The 25,569-nt window shown below is 44.1% G+C and overlaps 1 long non-coding RNA gene across 1 annotated transcript; it reads left to right on the forward strand.

The window, feature by feature from the left end:
- Positions 1-283: 283 nt before the first annotated feature.
- LOC132473760 (uncharacterized) lies at positions 284-2,032 on the forward strand. The gene is made up of 5 exons (XR_009529469.1): positions 284-397; positions 1,070-1,127; positions 1,528-1,571; positions 1,830-1,893; positions 1,980-2,032. It is a non-coding gene; the product is annotated as an uncharacterized LOC132473760 (long non-coding RNA).
- Positions 2,033-25,569: the final 23,537 nt, after the last annotated feature.

Below are 25,569 nucleotides of genomic sequence, written 5' to 3' on the forward strand. Positions count from 1 at the left end.
TTATTATTATTTTTCCACAATGTCTTGTTTTTAAACGATTTATGATAACTTTATGCTCTGTAAGGTGACCTTGGGTGCCTTGAAAGGCACCTCTAAATTAAATGTATTATTATTATCGAGTGGTACTTAAATCTCCACTGGATAACGAAGCAAAAGGCGGATTAAGAGTATGTCAGTACCCCTAGTGGAAAAGCGCAATTAGAGAGAAGGGTCCAGCTGCAGGCTTGGGCGTTCCCGTCATGACACAAAAACGCCCATCAGGCGTTCCTGTAGCGTTTCAATCAATCAAGAAGAGGTGAGTGAGTTTCGCAAGGTATGCTACCCTTCCTTTTTTGGCGGTTTTACCTCGTAGTAACTTTCCAGAAAAACGAAAGGGTTATGATGAGAGATTATGTCAGTAAGTATGATATTGTTTATTTGACAACATTGGCTGTGAAGTATTCTCATTTAAATCACTGATTTAGCTGTGGTATCGTTGTATCCGAATTTGAATCCGATATAAATACTCGTGACAAGCATGGTTCGGTAGCAGCGAATGCTATGCTATCGTCCATAAACGTTGCATACTATTCAGAAATCAGCAACGTTTAAGACGGTTTGTAGGTAGAGGGTGAAGTTTGCAGCGAAGGCTTTGCCGATTATTTTACTGTGAGGTTAACATTACCAAAGTACATTGTTAAGTTGGATGTTAAGGTGTCAGCTGGCATGGTAAGAGGCATGAAATCGCGGCCACTCTTCTTCGTTGTGGTGACACACGCATCGGATTAAACTGTGCATGTAAACGTACTAGTACGTCTAAACTAACTAGTATGTTTACATGCATGGCATATCAGAGAATTCTGTCAGTTCGGTCGCGGCGCAACGAATGAATAAAGATCGTTAGCACTCTGAAAAACAGATGACAGATGTGCCCTTAGTTACTACTTTATTACCTCGTTGATGACCAACGTTTAGGAAAACATGTACTTTTAATTCACCCTTGGGTGAAACCGAAGCGTAGTGTGTACTGAATGCGTGTTGATGATGATGCATATGAATTGCAACTTACACGTCTTCCAAACCTTTTCAGTACCCTGGCACATGCTTTGTCCAATGGACCATGGAAGGGACTTTACTTGGCTGACGAGGTAAAACGTGTGGCTGGCGCACGATTCATTGCATCTCGTAGAGTAGCATTCACTGGTAGACAGGCAGGCCTCTAGATTGTTTATTATGATTTAATGAAGTGTTCCTATGTGACGCTGATGGGCCCTGGTTGCTGCTAAATGCTTGTTGAAAGTGCATTGTGCACTTTTTGTATGTAGCTACAAAATGAGGGTGGATATCACTTTATAGTTTATAAGCATTATATACTAATAAGAATCATTGACAAATCACATTCCCCTTTTACCACCACAGGACGCACCTCACCAGAATCAGAGCAACAGCTGTGGGGTGTTTATGCTGATGGTGAGATGCATTATTTTCAGAAATGATGACTGATGACTAGTTTGTAAAACAACTAACTCATTTGTATGTTAATTTCAGTACGCAATGTATTCTACCCTCAAAAGCAATATGATTTCAGTGAGGTGAGTTCTTTCAAATCTCAATCAGATGTGTAGCATGAAATATAAGGCTTTTAATAATTTAGTCATCCTTACTGGAGGCTACAATTAACATGCATCATAGGTCATACACATTACTTTGTCTTCAGGTACTGCACTTACGGGAGGAGATGGCTACATCTTCACAATAATTTACACTGCCATAGTACACTGCTAAACAGTACTGTTACATGGATTTGTATTAGGCTATGAAGTCATTAAAAGCATAACTTTACTTTTCAGGGGGACATGCTCTCTATCAGGAGGTGGTGGTTGGACAGCTGTTGGAGACCTTTATGCTTGAAAGGTTTACATACTGTGTCCATGTTGCTATTTACTTATTTTTGGTGCTCACGAAGATCGTAGCCAATACACTTGTCTCTCTGTCTCTAGCCCTGCAGAACTAGCTGGCTCCTTCTCACCCTCTCCATCTCCCCATCTCAGTCGCACCTTCCAATCACTAAGCAGTGAAAGGTATTACATACTATGTCCATACTTTTTCTATTTACGTATATTCTCTCTTGCTCTTTCTCAGACTTTTGATCGATCAGTGACTGCCTTTTTAACTATTAGCCGTGAGGTACAAACTGCCACCCGTACTTGGCAGTTAGTATTAACGTTTACATGGCAGTTAGTATTAACGTTAACTTGGCAGTTAGTATTAACGTTACTGATAGGTAGGCTTGATATTAACCTTGTAGGTTGTGTGAATTGCTAATTGTAGAGACATAATCTTGTATCAACAGCTGAAGTGTCCCGCAAGAAATGGAAATACTTGTGGGATAAATATTTGAGGGAGAGGAAGGCAGAGAGGGACAGGAAGAAAAGTGGGGCCGGTGCCACCTCTTTCAAGAGGTGGAAGTATATGGCGATCATGGGCTTCCTGGAGCGCCATGTGAAGGAGAGGGTATCGTCTAGTAATATGGAGCAGGGAGATTATAGCCAGGAAATAGCACCGGAGATCTTGGCCCTGCTAGCGCCCAGTATGTCTCCCCAACGAGAGGTAGGCCTATAACAAAAGCTAGTAGCCTAAAACATATGCTAAAAACATACCCTAACATACTAGTGTTCTTAAGGTTTTTGTTGGGTGAAGCCAGATGCAGAGATATTTATAAGAATTCACCATTTTAATTTGCACATTTTAAACAAACAAATGTATGCTTTCTTTCACAGGTGGTGGCTCAAAGTGAAGAGGAGATATCTCCTCCCTCTCCCAGCCTATCAGAGTCCGCTGTGGACACCTCTCCTCCATCTCCTCCCACTACCTCTACGGTGACTCTGGTCACACCGCGGCGTCCTGTACCTCCACCACCACGCAGGAGACAGCTGGAGCAGCCGCTGTCTGTGTTCCAGCAATCAATCCTGTCCTCCCTCCAAAAAGAAAAGGAGAATACACTGGCTCTGGACGAGGATGAGCATTTTATGCTCAGCCTCGTCCCATCATTGAGGAGGCTGTCAAACCAGAAAAGGGCCCAGGCGCGCATGAGGATGCAGCAGGTCCTCTACGATGTGAGTAATGGAGAGTAATTAATTTGTAATCATTTTCTATTTAGATTTAGTTTTAAAGATCCCATGCCATGCTATTTTATGGATGCTTTAATATAGGTATTAGTGGGCCACAAACACAGTATTCAAAGACGTCCCCGAAATTCAGCCGCGGTGCAGAGTTACAGCCACTCCGAACCAGTCGCACATTGAGCTTCCCCCGAACTCGCTGTTTCGGTGGGCGTGTCAAGGCAGGTCAAGGAGGGGGGTGGGGGTGTGGCCCTGAGCAGCTTGTAGCCACAGTACCATGCGCTCTGGTTACGGTGGGCGTGTCAAGGCAGGTCAAGGAGGGGGGTGGGGGTGTGGCCCTGAGCAGCTTGTAGCCACAGTACCATGCGCTCTGTTTACGGTGGATGTATCGCAATGGCTCGTAGAAACCCATATTATACATAGATATCTATATAATATAATATAATATATATTATCACCTGGCCCTGAGCAGCTTGTAGCCACGGTACCATGCGCTCTGTTTACGGTGGATGTATCGCAATGGCTCTTAGAAACCCATATTATACATAGATATCTATATCATATAATATATAATATATATTATCACCTGGCCCTGAGCAGCTTGTAGCCACGGTACCATGCGCTGTTTACGGTGGATGTATCGCAATGGCTCTTAGAAACCCATATTATACATAGATATCTATATCATAATATATAATATATATTATCACGGCCAAAAGTTGTGTGAGCCTCCAGACGATAGGCTATTATGAATCTCAAACGACCGCGTCTTCTTCAGATTGATGTGGAAGTGGAAGAACCAGAGACGTCGGAGAACCCGACGAAGTCCTTTGTGATTCATTATATCGTCTGGAGGTGCACACAGCTTTTGGCTGTGATAATATGTATTATTTGATATTAATACATAGATATCTATTTGATATGTTCTTCCACTTCCACATCAATCTGTAGTAGACAGAACCGCGCGCTGCCTGCTGCCGGCGCGAGGCACCACCGCCCGGCTGCCCGCTGCCGGGCGGTGGTGCTTCGCGGCGGTGGTGCCTCGCGGCAACCGGCGGCAGGCAGCATGTCGCAGTTCATGTACTTCGATGTCGTTCTGCCATTGCATTCAAAATTCTGTAACTAGCCTGTTACTACGAACTAAGCAACTACCGTACACGTATTAGCATTTAGCACTAGCTCAATCACGACTCCTTCAGAATTATTGTGGGTGGTTACGAACCAACCAAGTGGGCAGGGCCATGAATAATAATTTGACAACCCTACGTCACAGTGTCACCTTATCCAGATCGGCTCATTTCTTCTGCCTTTTTCCTTTCATTGCCTATTGCATTCAGCAGACAAACTGCATATATTTCAAACTTACCACAGCTCACAAACTTATTCAGACCTATGTTATTTAACAAACAATAGGAAAAATGTGATTTTAATGGCATGGGCTCTTTAAGATTTAAGATTTTTTTAAATGTGTAAATAAAATTTGTAATCAGTTTCTATTTAGATTTAGTTTAAGCTTTACGATTTTTTTAAATGTGTAAATAAAATTTGTAATCAGTTTCTATTTAGATTTAGTTTAAGCTTTACGATTTTTTTAAATGTGTAAATAACATTTGTAATCAGTTTATATTTATATTTAGTTTAAGCTTTAAAAATTGTTTAAATGTCTACATAATATCTTGGAATCATTTTCTATTTAGATTTAGTACAAGCTATAAGAAATGTTTCAAATGTGTACATAATATCTTGGAATAATTTTCTATTTAGATTTAGTACAAGCTATAAGAAATGTTTCAAATGTGTACATAATATCTTGGAATCATTTTCTATTTAGATTTAGTACAAGCTATAAGAAATGTTTCAAATGTGTACATAATATCTTGGAATCATTTTCTATTTAGATTTAGTACAAGCGATAAGAAATGTTTCAAATGTGTACATAATATCTTGGAATCATTTTCTATTTAGATTTAGTACAAGCTATAAGAAATGTTTCAAATGTGTACATAATATCTTGGAATCATTTTCTAATGAATCAGTTAATTAAACATTTTAATGCTAAGACAATGTTGTTTTGTTTTCATTACATTAGGTAGTAGATACATAATGAATGCTCTGATGATGATGAAGGTGTTAAAGGTGTGTTTTTGTCTTCAGAAGTAATCCAGCATACAACATGAATGTTAGATTGATTTAAGAAATTGTATTATTAGTTTTGGTTTTTCGCCTTTTTTGATTTAAATATATACAACAATTATAAACTAAATTCCATCCTGCCAAGTCACTCGACCAGGCAGAGATGAAAAATAGCGGTTGAAGGTCTCCCTCACTGCGACCGCTTCCCTGGAGGCGTTGTTGCTGCCGACCCTGGGGATGCTCTGCACTGCACCCTGTGATGGCACAGTTGGAGTGCGGGGGCCATCCTCTCCCTCACCATCCCATCGCATATAGTTGTGGAGGATACAGGTGGCTTTCACGGCGCTCTCTGCAACCTCTGGAGACACGCCGAGAACCCTCCTGTAGAGCCTCCACTGGTTGGCGAGGATGCCAAAGGCGCACTCCACAATCCTCCGGGCATGGGACAGCCGAAAATTTAAGCTCCTCCGCTCTCCCCCCAGGTTTTGGCCAGGGTAGGGCCGCAGGAGGTTCCTCCGCAGAGGAAAAGCTTCATCCCCAATGAAAACATGCGGCTGGGGTCCCAGATGGTCTGCTCCAGGTAGGGGTCGATCAGGTGGAAGGTCCAGGTTCCCCAGCCGCAGAGCAGTGCCAAAGGCCGAAGAAGAGAGCGTGCCTCCATCACTGCTCCTGCCGTAGGCCCCCACATCCACGACCCTAAAGCGATAGCGGGCATCCACCACCGCCAGAAGGACGATGGAGAATGCCCCCTTATAATTGAAGTACTGGCTGCCAGTAGACGGTGGGGCCTGGATAATAATAATAATAATAATACATTTAATTTAGAGGCGCCTTTCAAGACACCCAAGGTCACCTTACAGAGCATATAGTCATCATTCAAAACTATGTAAAACAGACTAGGAATAAAAGGAAAACAGAGGTTAAACATGAAGAATAATAATAATTAAATATAGCTGCGAGCAGCAATGTGGGTGTCAAGCATAATGGGACTCGGTAGACTAATTCTGCCGGATGGACGTAATCGGCCAGAGGGTCATGACGACCGTCTCGGAAATCGGCAATACCGACAGCCGGTGGGTTGAGTAATTGGGAAAAGGACCCCACCTAGAGGTAAGGGCGCAATACAGTCTGCCTGACAGAAGAAATGTCACAAATACATGGGGGTATTCGGAACAATATCGCTAAAAGGGACACAATGTAAACAAGCATCCGTTCTGGAGGTGGTTCGTGAAGCATCTAATCCAGTGGGAATTGCAGTTTATATTGTAGGTGGGCGGAATGGTAAATATAGTCATTGTTGCATTATACATTAAGTACCGCTTGTCGCCACACGAGTGCAGTGTCTACCCATTAATGAGAGCCACTCGAGTTTGATTGGCTGTCACGGCCAAACGGTTTTGAATCTGAGAAAGCGGTTTGATATGTTTGTTCAGCTTGGTCGGAAGATCATATATGCCAAGTTTCATGAAGATTGGACATAATTTGTGGCCTGTGGAAAATTTTCAACTGATTTTGACAACTTTCAACATGGCGGCCAAGTTCTGATGTTGCAATGAGAAATAATTTATAAGCTATATAAGGAGGTCTGGCAGTATCTTCAGACATTAAAAATAAGTTTGAAATGTACTCATGTGAAGAGAGAGGAGTTAAAACACGTCTTCATTAATTATAGCGCCCCCTAGAGGTCAATGGTCACCAAGTTTGGTTATGATATGTCAAAGGGCTGCTGAGATATTGGTGTGTTTCCGGTTTGGGGGCTTCGCGGTCGAATATCATTTGCTGCCGCAGATATTTCTGCAAAAAATAATATACTCGCTATACGGGGAGGTTTGATAGTATCACCAGACGTTGAAAATAAGTTTTAAATGTACTCATGTGAAGAGGGAGGAGTCAAAACACATCGACATTAATAACAGCGCCCCCTAGAGGTCAAAGGTCACCAAATTCATTCAGTGTCAGCTTTATGGGGGCTTGGGTCTATATACCAAGGTTGGTTATGATATGTCAAAGGGCTGTTGAGATATGGGCTTACATCCGGTTTGGCCAAATTTGATTGGCTTTAGCGGGCAAACGGTTTTGAATTTGACAAATCTATTCAATGTTTTTCATCAAACATGGCCAGAAGATCATGTGTGCCAAGTTTCGAGATGATTGGACAAGATTTGTGATAGGAGTAGCATTTTGAAGGTTTTTGACATAAACCAAGATGGCGGAAATATACGTCATGGCGCAATGACGTCATAGGTTGTGTTGAACTGGGCTTGGTTCAAGGAATCCAATGATACCAGGTTTGTGAATATTGGTCGAATAGGTCAAAAGTTATGAACATGAATGCATGTCCAACTTTGACCTGTTGGTGGCGCTAGAGCTGTTGGGCTAGCAACCTGAGATTGGCCTAATGGGCTAATGGGGCTGTCCTGAACCAGTGTGCCAAATTTCACAACTTTTCGCCAAGCGGTTCTATAGGCTGCCATTGACTCCCATGTCAGGTAAATAATAATAATAATAGGAATTCGTACAATAACAATAGGTTGTCTCGCAACATAGTTGCTTGACACCCAATAACACTCAAAGACGCCTAAAGTGAAGGGGGGACCTCACTAACCACCACCAATATGTAGCACCCACTTGGGTGATGCACGGCAGCCAATCGGTGCCAGAACGCTCACTACACACCAGCTTGAGGTGGAGAGTTAGGGATGAGGTGGAGAGTGAGGGAAAATAACATATTTAAACACTATCGACCATATTTAAACACTGTCGATCACATTTAAACAATATCGACCACATGTAAACACTATCGACCACATTTAAACACTATCGACCATATTTAAACACTATGGACCGCATGTAAACCCTATCGACCACATGTAAACACTATCGCCCACATTTAAACACTATCACCCACATTTAAACACTATGGACCACACGTAAACCCTATCGCCCACATTTAAACACTATCGCCCACATTTAAACACTATGGACCACATTTAAACACTATGGACCACATGTAAACCCTATTGACCACATGTAAACCCTATCGACCATATATAAACACTATCGACCACATTTAAACATGTAAACCCTATCGACCACAATTAAACACTATCGACCACAATTAAACACAATCGACCACATTTAAACATGTAAACCCTATCGACCACATTTAAACACTATCGACCACATCCAAACACCATCGACCACATTTAAACACTCTCGCCCACACCTACACACTATCGACCACATTTAAACACTATCGACCACATGTAAACACTAGCGACCACAATAATAACCACATGTTTGCCGTCTATGGCGCCGAGGCAGTTGGGGAAGTCCGCCAGCTTCTCGTAGTCCCCCGCTATCTTCATCCAGTCCTCTGCCCCTGGCACAGGCATGTATGTGGAGACCATACACTGCCATATGGCCTTGTTGGGAAAAATAACCTGATGAACCTTTCTAATATTATTATTATTATTTAGGGACACGTTTCAGGGTTGCATTTCTTTCCTGTGATTGTTATTGTGTAGTGTTTGTGTGATTGTTGCATTTTTGTTTATATCGTTATTGTTTACTGTTAGTTTTGTTGTTGCATTTTGTTGTTGTTATGGTTTGGTGTTGGTTTTGTTGTGTATCATCTGCTGCCAGTATTGTTGGTATTGTCTGCTCGCGATGTAAGGCCGGGGTGGATGCCACCCCTAGGTGGGGTGTGTATGGCATACCCATGTCTGAAGCATGGGTAGCGTTTCTCCCACGTGGTTTCCCCATACACCAGGTCCAGCGAGTTGTTTTAGTCCCATGCTCATGGTTGTTTGTTTTTATGATCATTTTGCCTTCTTTCTGTTATTTCTAATGGTGTTATAATGGTAGTCCCGTGCTGGAGTCCTATCCCTCGTACCCCAAATGAGTAAAAGTCGTCTTGCGACGACTTGAGGGGGATATGTTGGGAAAAATAACCTGATGAGCACATCACTTGGCAGGCACATTAATATATAGTCGACTCTTGCTCTAAACCCAACGAACACATAACACAAACATGATAATATAGTCAGGTCAAGGCCAGAGCTGAAGGCCCCATCTCCCAGGCAGGCAGATGGTGGACACTCAGACAATGCACCAGTATCATCTCCAGAACGGGAGAGCCACATTAATTTATCACACAGGAGACATTTTGAGAGCTCTTCCCCGTTAGGAGGAACCAAGAGATACCTCTGCCCATACTAGGGGCCTGAGAGCCACATTAAATTATCACACACGAGACACTTCGGGGGGGCACTCCCCCGATTTAATTGATCACACCAGAGACACGAGGAACTCTCCCCGTTACGAAGCTCTCTCAGGGCCTGGGAGCCAAAACACACAGAACCGCACACACCTCAAACGCACACACCTCATCGAGAGGAGGATACAGCATAAGACTGCATCACACAGGGACTCTTCACCCTTCTTCTGAAGCAGACCTTCCACGGAGGCGAAGCTCCGGACGAACCATCAGAGCTGATTAGGGACTTAGACATATTCGATCTCTCACGCTTTATGACTCTGTATAACCGTTGCCACTTTACTTAATAAATCCAAGGTCCTCGTGCCGATAGACTTTATTACCTCTCCGTCTCATTTTATCTGGTCCAGTAGCTAGACAGACCGTTTTTCCCAACAATTTGGTGACCCACGACGTGATTTTTTCTGAATTGAACACGCAACTGGGAAACGAGAGACGGAGAGCGGCACGACCTCGAGACCCCGGAGCACCGGACCGATTCCTGCAGTCTCACCTCGCGTACGCCCAACAAAAGGTAGGCAGAACCTGTTGATAAAATCCAAACTCTGCATAGTTATATAGGAATCACATTAGGAGGTGAGACTGTGAGAGCGGTTCGCTACGGGATATCTCGTGGGGACGAATAGGACTGCATCCCAGCATTTCCCCATAAACCCGATTGACCCTGAACGCGTGACACATCGAATATCGGCTCGTTGCATGGTGAAAGAATACCCTCGAGACCATAGGGCCTATAAGAATCGGGCATAGTGATACAAGACTACCGATGGCCAAGTAATGGATGTGTAATAAATACACTTATGTCTTAAGGGGGTTAGAGTTCCTTGGGTGGGGTTAGAGTCCCCACCTATGTCTAAAGGGGGTTAGAGTCCCTCGGGGGGGGGGTTAGAGTCCCCACCTATGTCTTAAAGGGGGTTAGAGTCCCTCGGGGGGGGGTTAGAGTCCCCACCTATGTCTTAAAGGGGGTTAGAGTCCCTCGGGGGGGGGGGGTTAGAGTCCTCACCTATGTCTTAAAGGGGGTTAGAGTCCCTCGGGGGGGGTTAGAGTCCCCACCTATGTCTTAAAGGGGGTTAGAGTCCCTCGGGGGGGGGGGTTAGAGTCCCCACCTATGTCTAAAGGGGGTTAGAGTCCCTCGGGGGGGGGGTTAGAGTCCCCACCTATGTCTTAAAGGGGGTTAGAGTCCCTCGGGGGGGGGGGGTTAGAGTCCCCTTCTTTGTTTGTGTATTAAATAATTCTATGTGGTAAGAAGGTTAGAGTCCTTTATCAGGGTTAGAGTCCCTTTGCAGAGGAAACGGTGCCTAGGGCATGAGTGACACACAGAGAGAATAAGATAAACTAGGCTCGTTGCGTGGTGAAAGAACACCCTCGAGGCCTAAGGCTCGCCGCCCTTGATAAGTGAATCTGAGGCGCCCGAAGAAGCACAACGATTTCTTGGCCATATATTCATTGCATATGCGGGGACTGACGGACAGACACCTGAACTGACGCAGACTAGGGATAGCAGAGACCTCTCACCCCCACCTTCACGACCAGAGAGCAAGTGCGTGTGTACGGAGTCGAGAACGAGAGTCGGCGTGGGTGGAAGAATAGGAGAGCATGGGTGAAAGAGAGAGACAGAGAGACAGTGTGTATGCGCGTGAGAGTGAGAGAAAGGCTGTGAGCGACTCCGTGTGTGCGCGTGTACGCAAGAGGTGATGTTTCTGTGTGTGTAAGAGGCTGTGAGAGACAGAATGAAAAGTCTGTTGTTATGTTTCTGTGTGCATCTGCGAGAGACAGAATGAGAGGTCCGTTGATATGTTTCTGTGTGCATCTGTGAGAGACAGAACGAAAGGTCTGTTGATATGTTTCGGTGTGTGCGTCTGCGGGAGACAGAACGAGAAGTCTGTTGATATGTTTCTGTGTGTGCGTTTAGAGGAGACAGAGTGAGAAAGGCTGTGTGCGTCTCTGTGCGCGTGTACGCAAGAGGTGATGTTTCTGTGTGTGCGTCTGCGGGAGACAGAACGAGAAGTCTGTTGATATGTTTCTGTGTGTGCGTTTAGAGGAGACAGAGTGAGAAAGGCTGTGTGCGTCTCTGTGCGCGTGTACGCAAGAGGTGATGTTTCTGTGTGTGCGTTTAAAGGAGACAGAGTGAGAAAGGCTGTGTGCGTCTCTGTGCGCGTGTACGCAAGAGGTGATGTTTCTGTGTGTGCGTTTAGAGGAGACAGAGTGAGAAAGGCTGTGTGCGTCTCTGTGCGCGTGTACGCAAGAGGTGATGTTTCTGTGTGTGCGTTTGGAGGAGACAGAATGAGAAAGGTCTGTTTAGGTGTGTGTGTTGGTGTGAGAGGGAGAGAGAGAGATAGCAAGGAGAGATAGCAAGGAGAGCTAAAGTCGGAGGACGATCGAGAGGGACCATTTTCCCTCTAGACAGTTGGAGGTAGCGATAGAGTGCGTGTTTTTCTAACAATGAACGGCTGTTTCAGGACCACGAGAAGGGACTCTGTATGGTTTTCAGGCCCAGAGGGTAATCCCCTTTCCCATATGTGTAGTCCTCCCATTTGAGGTCCCCGTCCACCATATTTGAAGTCCTCTACTCCACCTCATGTTGTAGTTCCCCTCCCTGTTTTGGTTCGGCCTGACGAGGCCTGTACCAATTTCGGTGGTCAGCTTCTAGTTTTGTGTAAATAGAAATTTGGAAAGGGGGAGCAGTATTAAGTTATATATATAATAAAGTGAAAAGTTATTTGTGAATGAAGGGACAGAAGGATCTTTTTGTGTGTGAGAGATAGTTATTAGGCCTTGTTCCATGATGGAGAGTTGAGGATGTTGCATTCCAGGCTTATCTGTTAACGGTCCTAGCTGCTGCTTGACCCTAAGGGGAGCGAGGAAGGGTGAGAGAGAGAGAACACATTTCCCCCCCCATTTGTCGACCTACACCATTCAGGCAGTACAGAGAGACACACTAACACACAGTACAGCGAAAGGAAATAGAGTGCGTTCAACTGAAAGCGTGTGGTGGCCATACGCCATAAAATACCACATATCCAAGGAATGCAGGTAGAGCTCTGTTGAGTTTTCAGGCTTTGATCAATTTGTAGTTCCCTGTCTGCCATGCTTGAAGTTCCTTGTAGTCTCTGTCCATAGGTTTCACCTGAACAACCCCTCTGCTGGCCGAGAAAAGGAACTACCCATGGTTTCTCTCACACCCAGCCCCCAGAGCACGCTCGCTTTCAAGGCGTTATGGCCGCACCCAACGAAGGAGGGAGACACGCAGAGAGAGAGAGAAGCCACATTCCACCCTTATCTGTTGTCTTGCACCAAACAGCACCCCGTACTGAGGAGGGAGAGAGAGCGTGTTCTCCCGAAGGAGGGAGAGAGTCACAGGGAGACACGCAGTGGATATTCACATTATGGCTAATTTGTTTTTCTTTAAGTTTAGTTTTAGTTTTGTTTTTTATTCAGGATGATGAACATCCTGACACAGTTACCATTCAGGATGAAGAACATCAAAGTTCATGAGGAGGTTATAAGGAGAATAACGTTGATACTTTAATAGGACAACAGTGATGATAATCTAATGCAATTGGACTAAAGAAGGTGTTGCTATTAACTAAGTGATTCATATTATTTTCACACAGGAAAGAATAATTGAATAAATATGGATATGATAAAGAAGGAGAATAATAATAAAATAAAGTAATCTTGATAAACTGTACAAGTAGGACTACACCTATTAAAATATGGGGTGTATCTCTTTGGTCAAGGATGACAGGTGGATTGAAGCCACATCTGCTGGGAAGGGGTCCTACATGCTATGTTGTCAATTTGGATTCGGAAGTAGTGGGTTTACCTTTGAAATGCCACTACTGCTGCTGCAATAATTTTAACTCTGATAAATTACCTTTTGTCTTATAGTCCCCCTGATGTGTATCCATTACGCACGCTTGGCTGCATAGGACAGATGGGGCTGAAGACTCTGTCTCCATCCCTCCACTTTGCGATCTATACTACCATATGGGTGGGGGTTGATTGTATTCCAGGTACGGCATCCTGCAGCGAGCCAGTATGGAAGGCTGGTTAGCCAACGACGGGTAAGATCCCACCTTGACACCCGGGACGACCTAAGGCAGGCACAGTCACGATTACTTGGCAGAGTCGCTGTGGGCACTGGCTCACTTGATCATGAAGTGACGAGCTGCAACAATCATGGGAAGTCCCGTCTGGGGTGTAGGGTGGAGGAGGAACAGGAGTCAGATATGTCAGCTCTGGCAGCAGAGGTGGTCTTGGAACGGGGCATGTCGCGTTTTATTTTATTTTACCTTTGTGGTATAGAAGGCCACTAACGCATGTACGTTTTTCGGTTTAGTGCATGACTTTGGAACAGCGTGGTCTCCGGCGGCTGATGGTAAACCCACCCATATTGGGCTTTGGTTTTGGACATACTGGTTTCGATTTCCCTTCCCAAAAGATTGGTTTTAGTTTGCTGATGGTTAAGGTTAGACGTTTCGACGTTGGTTGCACCAACGGCGTTCTTAGATTTGCTTATCATTTAATGTGCATGGTTTTGACCATTGCCCAAGGGGGGAGGTATTGAGGAGAATTAAAAAAAAATAATATATATATAAAAAAATAATATAATTATAATAATAATAATAATAATAATAATAATAATAATAATAATTAGAAAACAAGGTTTTTCTTCACCATACTTGCAAACAATGATTGACATCCAGCTAAATGAGTGTGAAATATTTGAAAAAACAGTGTTCAACAGATGGGTAGAAGCAGTCCCATCAGAAGACCAAAATGCGGTTACGGTAATCAAGGTTCTGACTAGAGAAGTCATGCCAAGGTTTGGAATTCCGTCACAAATTAGCTCAGGCAATAGGGCAGCGTTTATTCAGAAAACACTCAAACAAGTGATTTAACATCTGCATGTCAAACAAAGATTAGGCTGTGTCTACATTCCTCAAACCACAAGGTATGGTGGAGAGAGGAATGGGACGCTTGAGACGAAGATTAACAAAGTTAAATTAGAGTACTAAATTAAAGGACTAATGCACTACGGTTGACACTAATGAGTTATCGCATGAAAACTAACAGAACGACGCATCTAACCCCGCATGAAATGCTTAAGGGTCGACCCATGCATTCACCTAACATTCAAGGGTCCCAAAAGGGACTTCCATAAGAGTAATTAGAAATAGAATTAAGGAAAATATGTTTGAACATCTAACTGTTGTACATAAGTTTGTAATTCCAGCAAGAGAAACACAAAGTTCCAGGGCCAGAGGAGGAGCCAGATGCAGACACGCCCGGAGCCGACCAACTACCCAAGGATGATGCAATCAGATTTCGGCAGGGTTTAAATCAGTCCTGTTTTGGTGGTCCACTATTAACAAAAATGTTGATTGGATAAATAATATATACTATAATCAGCAACGTTTTGTCAATTTTTCCACGGATAAGGTCAAGGGACTATATAGATATAGATATGCTATTGGCAGAGCAAGGAGGGGTGTGTGGGATGATAAAGACGACATGTTGTACTTTTATCCCCAATAACACAGCACCGGATGGCAGGGTTACAGTCCCTCAGATTAGATTTGGCAGAGAGCTCCGGCATTAATGACCCCTTCACAGGATGGATGGAGAGCCCAATGAGCGATGGGCGCTACAAGTGCAACAGGTGCCATCCAAGCTTACCTGGGGATCGAGTATGCACCGGAGAGTTTGGACGAGGGACCACCAGAGGGGCCCGACCTGATCCGGCTGGAGAACATGGTGGGCTGCCCCATTCCCGTCCCCGCCAACGGCACCACCCCCCCTCCCACCTGATGCACCCACGTCGCCCGGACCAGGGATCTGCGTTCCGGTACCAGGGGCTGCGGCCCGTTCCCTTACGGCTTGAGGGCGCCCCTGGCTGTATTCGCTTCTGTACGCTTCACTGTTTTTAGCCGCTCCCATATCTATGCCCGCGTCTACGCAACCGACGCCGGGAACGCAAATGTTGTTGTTTATATCGCTGTCCCACTAGATGGAGCTCGGGGATACACACGGGCGAGATTCCAGGGGCCTTGATTGCCCGTTTATCAGATGAGGTCCTGAGCGCAGTTGAATAAAAGGGTCTAATGCTCAGGTGGCGCCTTGCGACCACCTGCCCGTGATGACGCTCAGGACTATTCCGTGGTTTCTTAGTTGTTCCTGTGCCCCGGGCCTACCCTGAATACCCCATGCGTGTGATTGCTTATTGTTACACGACCAGTTAACTCCTCCTCACATCCTTAGTGTGTGGTCATCTAGGGATGGGTTGAGGGGGATTGCCATTCGTTGTTTACCTCATATCTTTCTGATATTATTATTATTATTTAGGGACACGTTTCAGGGTTGCATTTCTTTCCTGTGATTGTTATTGTGTAGTGTTTGTGTGATTGTTGCATTTTTGTTTATATCGTTATTGTTTACTGTTAGTTTTGTTGTTGCATTTTGTTGTTGTTATGGTTTGGTGTTGGTTTTGTTGTGTATCATCTGCTGCCAGTATTGTTGGTATTGTCTGCTCGCGATGTAAGGCCGGGGTGGATGCCACCCCTAGGTGGGGTGTGTATGGCATACCCATGTCTGAAGCATGGGTAGCGTTTCTCCCACGTGGTTTCCCCATACACCAGGTCCAGCGAGTTGTTTTAGTCCCATGCTCATGGTTGTTTGTTTTTATGATCATTTTGCCTTCTTTCTGTTATTTCTAATGGTGTTATAATGGTAGTCCCGTGCTGGAGTCCTATCCCTCGTACCCCAAATGAGTAAAAGTCGTCTTGCGACGACTTGAGGGGGATATGTTGGGAAAAATAACCTGATGAGCACATCACTTGGCAGGCACATTAATATATAGTCGACTCTTGCTCTAAACCCAACGAACACATAACACAAACATGATAATATAGTCAGGTCAAGGCCAGAGCTGAAGGCCCCATCTCCCAGGCAGGCAGATGGTGGACACTCAGACAATGCACCAGTATCATCTCCAGAACGGGAGAGCCACATTAATTTATCACACAGGAGACATTTTGAGAGCTCTTCCCCGTTAGGAGGAACCAAGAGATACCTCTGCCCATACTAGGGGCCTGAGAGCCACATTAAATTATCACACACGAGACACTTCGGGGGGGCACTCCCCCGATTTAATTGATCACACCAGAGACACGAGGAACTCTCCCCGTTACGAAGCTCTCTCAGGGCCTGGGAGCCAAAACACACAGAACCGCACACACCTCAAACGCACACACCTCATCGAGAGGAGGATACAGCATAAGACTGCATCACACAGGGACTCTTCACCCTTCTTCTGAAGCAGACCTTCCACGGAGGCGAAGCTCCGGACGAACCATCAGCGCTGATTAGGGACTTAGACATATTCGATCTCTCACGCTTTATGACTCTGTATAACCGTTGCCACTTTACTTAATAAATCCAAGGTCCTCGTGCCGATAGACTTTATTACCTCTCCGTCTCATTTTATCTGGTCCAGTAGCTAGACAGACCGTTTTTCCCAACAGCCTCACACACACTCCTCACAATCCTCGCCACAGTGCAGAACCCCACCCTGTAGCTGAAGGCTATGGACCTGTACGAGTCTCCAGTTGACAGGTACCTGCAACATAAACAAAGATAGCCTACATTATCTTCAGCTAATTAGAAAACAAAAAAGAACTGCACAGCTGCTAATAAAGGTTTGCCTTCTTATTAATTAAATATGAAAATAGCCTACATTTAATTTATTGAATTAATAAGAAGCCAAACCGTTAACTCCTTTTAACTCCTATAGACCTAACGTCAGTTGGTATTTAACGTTAGGTCTATAGACCTAACGTTAAATAGCAACTGTTGTGTTTATTTACAAAGACACATTTCAGTTTATACTACTCACCTCAGACAAATGCAAAGCCGTTGGGCGGGACTGATGCTCTCCCTATAATTGGTGTTCATCTTGGCGATGGTCGGCCCAATAAATGTTAAAACTCCTTCAAACTGCTGCCGGTTGAGTCTGAAATAGACCTTGAAGCGATCCTCGTCCAGGCGGAGCTCTTGGCACAGCCGGTGGTATTCCCCGTACTGCCCCCTGCCACGATTAATGCTGTGGACCCACACTCTCCTCCGGGCAACCACGACAGGCGCAGGGGGATCGTCCGCAACCTCCGCTGCCACGGCAAGAAGCGCTATTACTCTTGGATTCATTTCGCAAATTGTAGGAGTAACCAGGACGTTTAGGTGTCAGATGCCATATGATGGAGCCAACAGATAGAAGCTGTGTATCTATGGATACAAGCGATGACGCGTATTTAATGACGTAAACGAAAAACGCTTCGTGCGGCTTTTTGTGAGCGGCGCGCACAAACGCGTTGAAAACAGTTCACGGAGCGCTCCGTCTTTTAAAAACGCTTTTGGTGGACACGGGCCCTTACTCTTTCTTTTTTCATCACTGGTGATGAATCACAAAGCTTGATCTAAGAGAAAAAGGTAAATCATTAAAAATATAACCTCAGCATCATGGGTGTAAAAAACAACTTGGTTCTTATGAAGGTAAGTACCTCAACTGTGCTAGAAAAAGCCTACCATTCTGAATGCTTACTGTTATATTCTCTCCCTCTTAAAATAAAGATGCTTTTTTTTAAAGCGGACTCCAAGAATCACACAATTATTCCAATGTACCTGTACTTCTGCTGTGCAAACGACAATAAATAACTTGAATATTGAAAAGTTGTAGTCTTTACTGTACTGTAGTCTGCACTCTACACTTAGCTACTGCTTAACCGAACGAACACCACTGAACAGGGATGAACACAGCTTCCTGCCTAGACTAAAACTGTGGTGCCTCACTCTTCCTCGTCGACCTGTAGCACAAGGCTCTCACGCTGACCTGCACTGTCAGCTTGTGTTTGTTTATGACACTGAATGAAATAACACATACAAATTCATTAAGCTTCAATTGTACTGGGTTACTCCATCATCACATCTATAACATGTTACTACATGGAAAGAAACGGTAGGTAGCTAAGTAATGTTACTTTTATGCACGCAAAACCGTGGCTATAAATTTAAGTATTATTACTCAACACAACAGGCAAACATCAAGGCTGATATAAAACACTGGATAAGAAATCTTGTTGGAATTTGCTGTTTCTGCATCGTAATACACGTTAGAAAGTGACAGTTAACTGACAGACTAGACTTCGACAGTAGCTAGCGTCTGTTAGACGTAGTTTTCTTACCTTCGTAGCTGTGAATATAGGTCACAGCATACAGCCTAAACCCCTTCTCCAATTTGCTGGTCGGAGTTTTCGTTTCCCTACATAATCGATGTACATCAGTGATGTTTATTGTCGGCAGCTCTTGTAAACACAGGGTGTAGAACGTCGCCATATTTGACCGGAAGCTGTGAAGCTGTATTACGGCGAATCAGGAAGTGTTTGTGCAATGAGCCTATTGTATGGGATAAAGTGACCTTTTTATGTTTTTCATTGACCACAACATTTTTGATCTCATGTTTCCCAAAGCCAGTGTTTTGAAACTTGTGTGTTGCTACTGATTGACCTCACCATAGCCTTCTTTATCCTGTTGTTTGTGGATTTTAAAGTGAGGCATTTCTTTGTGCATACAGGGATATCGTTCTTTCATCTTTCCTATTAATTAATTTTTAATTCATTTTATTGTATGAGAATGTTTATATGTGAAGCACTTTGAGTCTGCCTTGTGTATGAAAAGTGCTATATAAGTAAAGTTGCTTTGCATGCCTTTCATATGGTTTCTTATGCTATTTTTTATAAATGTATACAATAAACACTAATTGATGATAGGGCTATGATGTTTGTCCATGTATCTACAGTAAATTAAGTAACGGGAAAGTAAAGTAATAAGTCAAGTCAAGTCAAGTCAAGTTTATTTATATAGCACATTTTAAAACAACAGTAGTTGACCAAAGTGCTGTACACAAATACAATATAAAAAACAAAACAAAGAACAAGAAGGCTTAATATTGCATATTAGCAACAACAATGAATAAGATAAAATAAAATCTTAATCTGTATTAAAAGCCAATGTAAAAAAGTGAGTCTTTAGTTGTGTTTTGAACTGTTCTATGGACTGGGCAGATCTCAGACTCAGGGGGAGACTGTTCCAAAGGTTAGGAGCGGCCACAGCAAAGGCTCTGTCGCCTTTTGTTTTTTGTCTGCACCTGGGTACATCCAGCAGCATCTGCTGAGCTGACCGAATTTCTCTAGATGGAGCATGGATGCGGACCAGCTCTGACATATATTTAGGTGCCAGCCCATGTAGCGATTTAAAAGTAAACAACAGAATTTTGAATTGAATTCTAAAAACCACAGGAAGCCAGTGGAGAGAGGCCAGGACAGGGGTAATGTGGTCATATCGCCTTTTTCCAGTGAGGAGACGTGCAGCAGCATTTTGGACCAGTTGCAGGCGACGGAGCAGACATTTGTCCACACCAAAGTATAGAGAATTACAGTAGTCTAGACGGGACATTACGAACAGGTGAATGACTCTTTCAAAGTCCTTTGGTGGGAGATACGGCTTTACTTTCGCTAGGAGTCGCAGCTGGAAGAAGCTTGTCTTCACGACTGAGCTTATTTGCGTGTTAAATTTAAAACCATTGTCGAAAATAACTCAGAGGTTTCTGACAGAAGGGCGGCTGTAGGAGGCAAGGGGACCAAGAACACTGTCGATGCCATCCAGCAGTTCGGATTTGCCAAAAACAATTATTTCGGTTTTATCATTGTTTAGTGATAGGAAGTTAAGTTCCAACCAGGTTTTCACATCTTTCAGACAGTTTGACAATGCATTTGTTGATTCTTTGATTGATTTTAATGGCAGGTATATTTGTAGATCATCTGCGAAGCAGTGGAACGAAATGTTGTGTTTTTTAAAAATGGAACCTAGGGGCAGCAGATATAACGCAAAGAGAATTGGAGATAAAATAGAGCCTTGGGGGACCCCACAGACTAGTGGGGCTGCAGCTGAGGAGTACTGGCCTAGATGAACAGAGAAGGTTCTCTTGGACAGATATGACTTGAACCATTTTAGGACATTTCCAGTGATACCAACACAGAGTTCCAGGCGGCAGGCGCGTCGTTAGCAATTGAAAACATCCGGGGCTTTAGCCCGGGGGGGAGCACCGTCCTGACTCCTGCGTGCTACGGTATCTTAATTAATTAATTAATGTATCGATTAATGAATTAAGGGCGCCCCCAACACATAGGTCGCCTATGCCGAGCGCCAGGGCAAAAATAAGACATTAGAATAGCCTATATAGCCTGCGTGCACCTACCCGATGTCAAGAAGCCATCGCTGCTCCGACGGACCTTTCTCCCCCAGACAGGCAACGGCAAGTAAGTAGTGGTCTGCTTTTATGTTTCATTTTTAAGTTATTACTTATTGTCAGTGTAGGTTTAATGTTACAGATAAAAACATGCTTTATATTTAGTCAGCATTTCAGAGTTCTAATGTTTTCCCGGAATATGCATTCCTAAACTGTTCACGTCAAGTTCTCTTTAAGATCGCATGAGATGATATGTGCTATCGCGCGACCTGTAACCAGGAAGTAAACACTCGCTTGCATGAAATGATATGCGCTATCGCGCGACGTGTAACCAGGATGTAGATTTAAATAATGAAAAAATAATCTTCCCAGACTGTTTCTGTTACTTGCTTATGCTGTATGCAAGTTGTTTAAGAAGCTTATCTCCATATAAATCTGAGCTGTACATGAATCTGTTAATGAAGTCTCATTTCGACTCCTTCCTCCACTTCACTATTCATGTTCTGTTGCTTGCAGTTAACTACAGCCGCCCTTCCTGGGTAACGCCACCACCAATCCCTGGTCATCCATTGAAGCCATCTCTCTCACTCTGTACAGTCACACTGTTGCCGCTTCATTCTCATTGTCTCATAATCTCATTATTATGGCTGCTTTGGATGCTTTAAAAAATAAACATTTTTCTCTTAGGTAAAATCAAACCAGTGGGATGTTAGATTGAAAACCTCCAAAGCAATGTATTAAAAATTGAAAGACAGTCCTATGTGAAGTTTCTTTTTAGGGGATTTTCAAAATGAGGTACCAGAATGGATTGTCAACCCACTGTTTCTCAACCCTCTCTGATTATTACTATGAGTAGTAGTATTGCATGCATACAGTACTCACATCAGCGTCACAGTAAGCCTATAGAGGCTGCAACCATTTGCTTCTCAAAAGATTGTAGTGTTTTAGAATGAACAACCACTAGAGAGACAAGACAAGACAAATTTTGATTGACAAGTTGGCTAGATTTATATATGTATTTATATTTTTTTATTTATAAGAATGAAAGAAATTGTGTAATTAAAGAATAAAACAATGATTGATGTATTTTTGTTTGAATAACATCTTGCTCACGCGGCCAGTGCCAGCGCCGGCATAGAGTGGCGAAGTCACGCCCCTTCCGGTAGGGCTCATGGGACCTATGAGATCGAAAAATATGAATGGGTGTCAATGGAGAGAAAATAATTATTTTCTGGTCCCGGTCTTTATATGCCCTGGATTACACATATGTTGTTTGTGGATTTAAAGGATAATTTTTCATGCAAAGAGTTCGACCGTTTATTGTGCAATTGTTCAGATAAAGGCTGTAGAGAAAACACAACGAGAAAGACTACACGGCTCGTATGTGACGTCACGCTACCTGCGACTGGCGTGGAGAAGACCGACAATCTTCCCATCGGCATAACTGAAACTCTGCACGTGCCCCGATTTATAATGGTTTTCACCTCTTTCGATGCTTTTATCCTCCCCTTGGAAAAAGCGGTGAAGTGGGGCAGAGAGATCGCCATCTCTGTGCCGAGTTCCAAGGGCGGGTGTGGTGACGTATATCATATGCGTCGAGAGCAGCGAAGAGCTGTAGTTCACAAAGCGGCCTCACATAAAACCTAAAATTATCAAACTTCTTCACGAACATTTTTAGTTTTCTTTGCATGAAAAATTATCATTTAAATCCACAAACAACATATGTGTAATCCAGGGCATATAAAGACTGGGACCAGAAAATAATTATTTTCTCTCCATTGACACCCATTCATATTTTTCGATCTCATAGGTCCCATGAGCCCTACCGGAAGGGGCGTGACTTCGCCACTCTATTGCAAGGGGAGGGATATTACGTACATTTGCAGAAGGCGGGATAAGTGCGGCCGCTGTCACTCAGGTTTGTTTTGGTTTGACGCAGACAGCATGGAGGCAGAACAGACCGCAGAAGTCAACGCGATCGTCTTCAATGTTGCTGCAACGATGCAGCATATATTCAGAAGAGCAGCCAGTACTTACGTGTATGAAAGCAGCTATATATATATATATATATATATATATATATGTATATATATACATTATTATTATTTATTTTTTACGGCAGAGATCCGGGGCTGATCCCAAAAGATCCGGGGCTATAGCCCCGAATGCCCAGGTCTAACGACGCGCCTGCCAGGCGGGATAAAAGAATCTGGTGGTCGACTGTGTCAAAGGCAGCAGTCAAGTCTAAAAGCACAAGCGCAGCAGAGCTCCCCGAGTCGACAGTTAAAAGAAGATCATTAAAGATTTTTAAAAGTGCCGTTTCTGTGCTGTGGCGTGATTTAAAACCAGACTGAAACTTTTCTGTTATGTCATTAAAATCCAGGTGTACCTGCAGTTGTTCTAAAACTACTTTTTCTAACACTTTAGAGAGGAAGGGAAGCTTAGAGATAGGCCTAAAGCTGGAGAGAACAGAGGGGTCGAGGTTGTGTTTTTTTATAATTGGCTGGACTATAGCATGTTTAAAAACAGATGGAACACAGCCTGAGGAAAGGCAGGTGTTTATTAACGTTAAAATGTATGGGCCAACAGTGTTAGACACGTCTTTCAGTAATCTGGCAGGAATACTGTCGAGCGGATATTGTGAAGGTCTCAATTTTGTAACCACCTGCGATAGCTCAGAGAGCGACAGTGGGTAGAACTGCTCGAAGACAGTAAGGCATACAGGAGATGCCGCTGGATCTACGGTGGACAGAGGAGGTGAAGATTTGATTGCAGAGATTTTATCGATAAAGAATGCAAGAAATTGTTCACATAAGGGGAGTGATGGCACAACAGCAGGAGAGTTGCAGGGATTAATGAGATTTTTTAGAGTGCCAAAAAGAACCTGGGGCCTATGGCTGTTTATGGACACAAGGTTGGATATGAATTGGGTTTTCGCAGATTTAACGGCTTTCTGGTAATTTGCTAAACTTTATCTTAAAATCCCAAGGGAGACATAGAGTTTGTCCCTCTTCCATTTTCTCTCGGCACGCCTACATGTGCGTCTGAGAGTACGAGTGTAGTCATTGAGCCACGGCTCAGTGACAGGTTTGGGGCGTCTATCTTTAAAAGGTGCAATCAAGTCCAGAATATTAGAGCAGGTAGAATTAAAAGTACTGAGTATCTCCTCCGCAGATATATTTTCTAAGTCACTTGTGGGAGGCATAGAGTCAATAAAAGCGACGGAAAACTGTGATGCGGTCAACGGATTCAGCGCGCGCAAGCGGCGCGCCAGGGCGCGCGTTGAAGCCTGAGCGCCAGGCAGAGTCAGAGTGAACATCACCGGTAAATGGTCTGAAATCGGCGCATCACAAATTTCACTAATACACACATTTAAGCCAAGGGACAGAACAACGTCTAGTGTATGACCCTTTTCATGCGTTGGGGCAGTAACGGACTGTTTGAGGTTAAAAGAGTCAATGAGATTCAAGAATTCTTTAACTAAGGGCCGGGAGTCGCAACACACATGGATATTAAAATCGCCTATGATTAATAAGCGATCTGTGTTCAAGACAATTCCCGCCACAAAGTCATAGAAATCCTGGATAAAATACTTATTAAACTTCGGGGGACGGTAGATCACAGCACATAGAACAGGAGGTTGAACATGTATCTCGAAGAGTTGCAGTTCAAAGCTAGAGAAGCTGTTTGACGGAGTTTGGCGGCAGCGGAAGCTGGATTTAAAAACTGACGCCAGCCCTCCACCTTTCCCTGTAATCCGGGGGGTGTTTATGAAGGTACAGTCGGGCGGAAGAAGTTCAGCAAATGCTGTAAACTCGCCAGCGCGAAGCCATGTCTCTGTTAAAAACATAAAATCTAAGTTCCTGGACGTGAAGAAATAATTTAAGATGAATGTTTTATTGGTTATTGATCTGGCATTGATAAGTGCCAATCGCAGGGTGGGCTCCGCGGTGGAAGATGTAGTGTGCTTGCGGGTCATTTTGATGCGCCGCAGCAGACTAGGATCCACTCCGCATCTTCCTCCCCTCCTAGTGTGCAGGCTAGATGTGCGAGGGGGATTGCAGGCGCTGTAGGTAGTAATGGTCTGTATAGGGAATGTGTCATTTGAAAACAGTCAACTATGAGTACCATTGTGTGGGGCAGATTGTACGGCATGCTGTATGTTTGCAGCTAGCACCGAGCTGCCCAAAGTGTTTGGGTGGATTCCATCAGTGCTATAGAGAGAAGTGCGATTCCAGAACAGATTGAAGTTATCGATAAAAGCGAAGTTATGAATTTTGCAAGTGGACTGGAGCCATGTATTGAGATTTAGGAGTCTGCTAAACCGCTCTGGGCGTTGGGACATGATTGGCAGGGGACCACTGATAAAAACAGACTTTCCGCAGCGTTTTAAGAAATAGAAGAGGTCGTTAAAATCCCGCTTTGTCAGCTCGGTTTGTCGACGGGCCATATCATTGTAGCCTGTGTGGACTATCACTCGATGTATGGAGGACGGAAGGGAATGAAAAAGCTCTGGAAGTTTGTCCAGGATGGATGTGACTTTGGCTCCAGGAAAGCAACGTGTAGTGGCATTAAAAAAACGGATATTCCTGGTGATGCTGTCACCCACTATCAAGGTGGTGGGGGAAACCAGAGGATGAGGTGAATGTAAAGGCTCACGGGTCTCCACCCGGCTGGGTGTGGGATCCACACTGCGGGACTGGGCAGACGAGTGGGGAGGAGAGCCAGCAGCGTCGGGACCAGGGGGATGGGTC

This window comes from Gadus macrocephalus, chromosome 15 (assembly GCF_031168955.1).
Source record: "Gadus macrocephalus chromosome 15, ASM3116895v1".
NCBI lineage: Eukaryota > Metazoa > Chordata > Actinopteri > Gadiformes > Gadidae > Gadus > Gadus macrocephalus.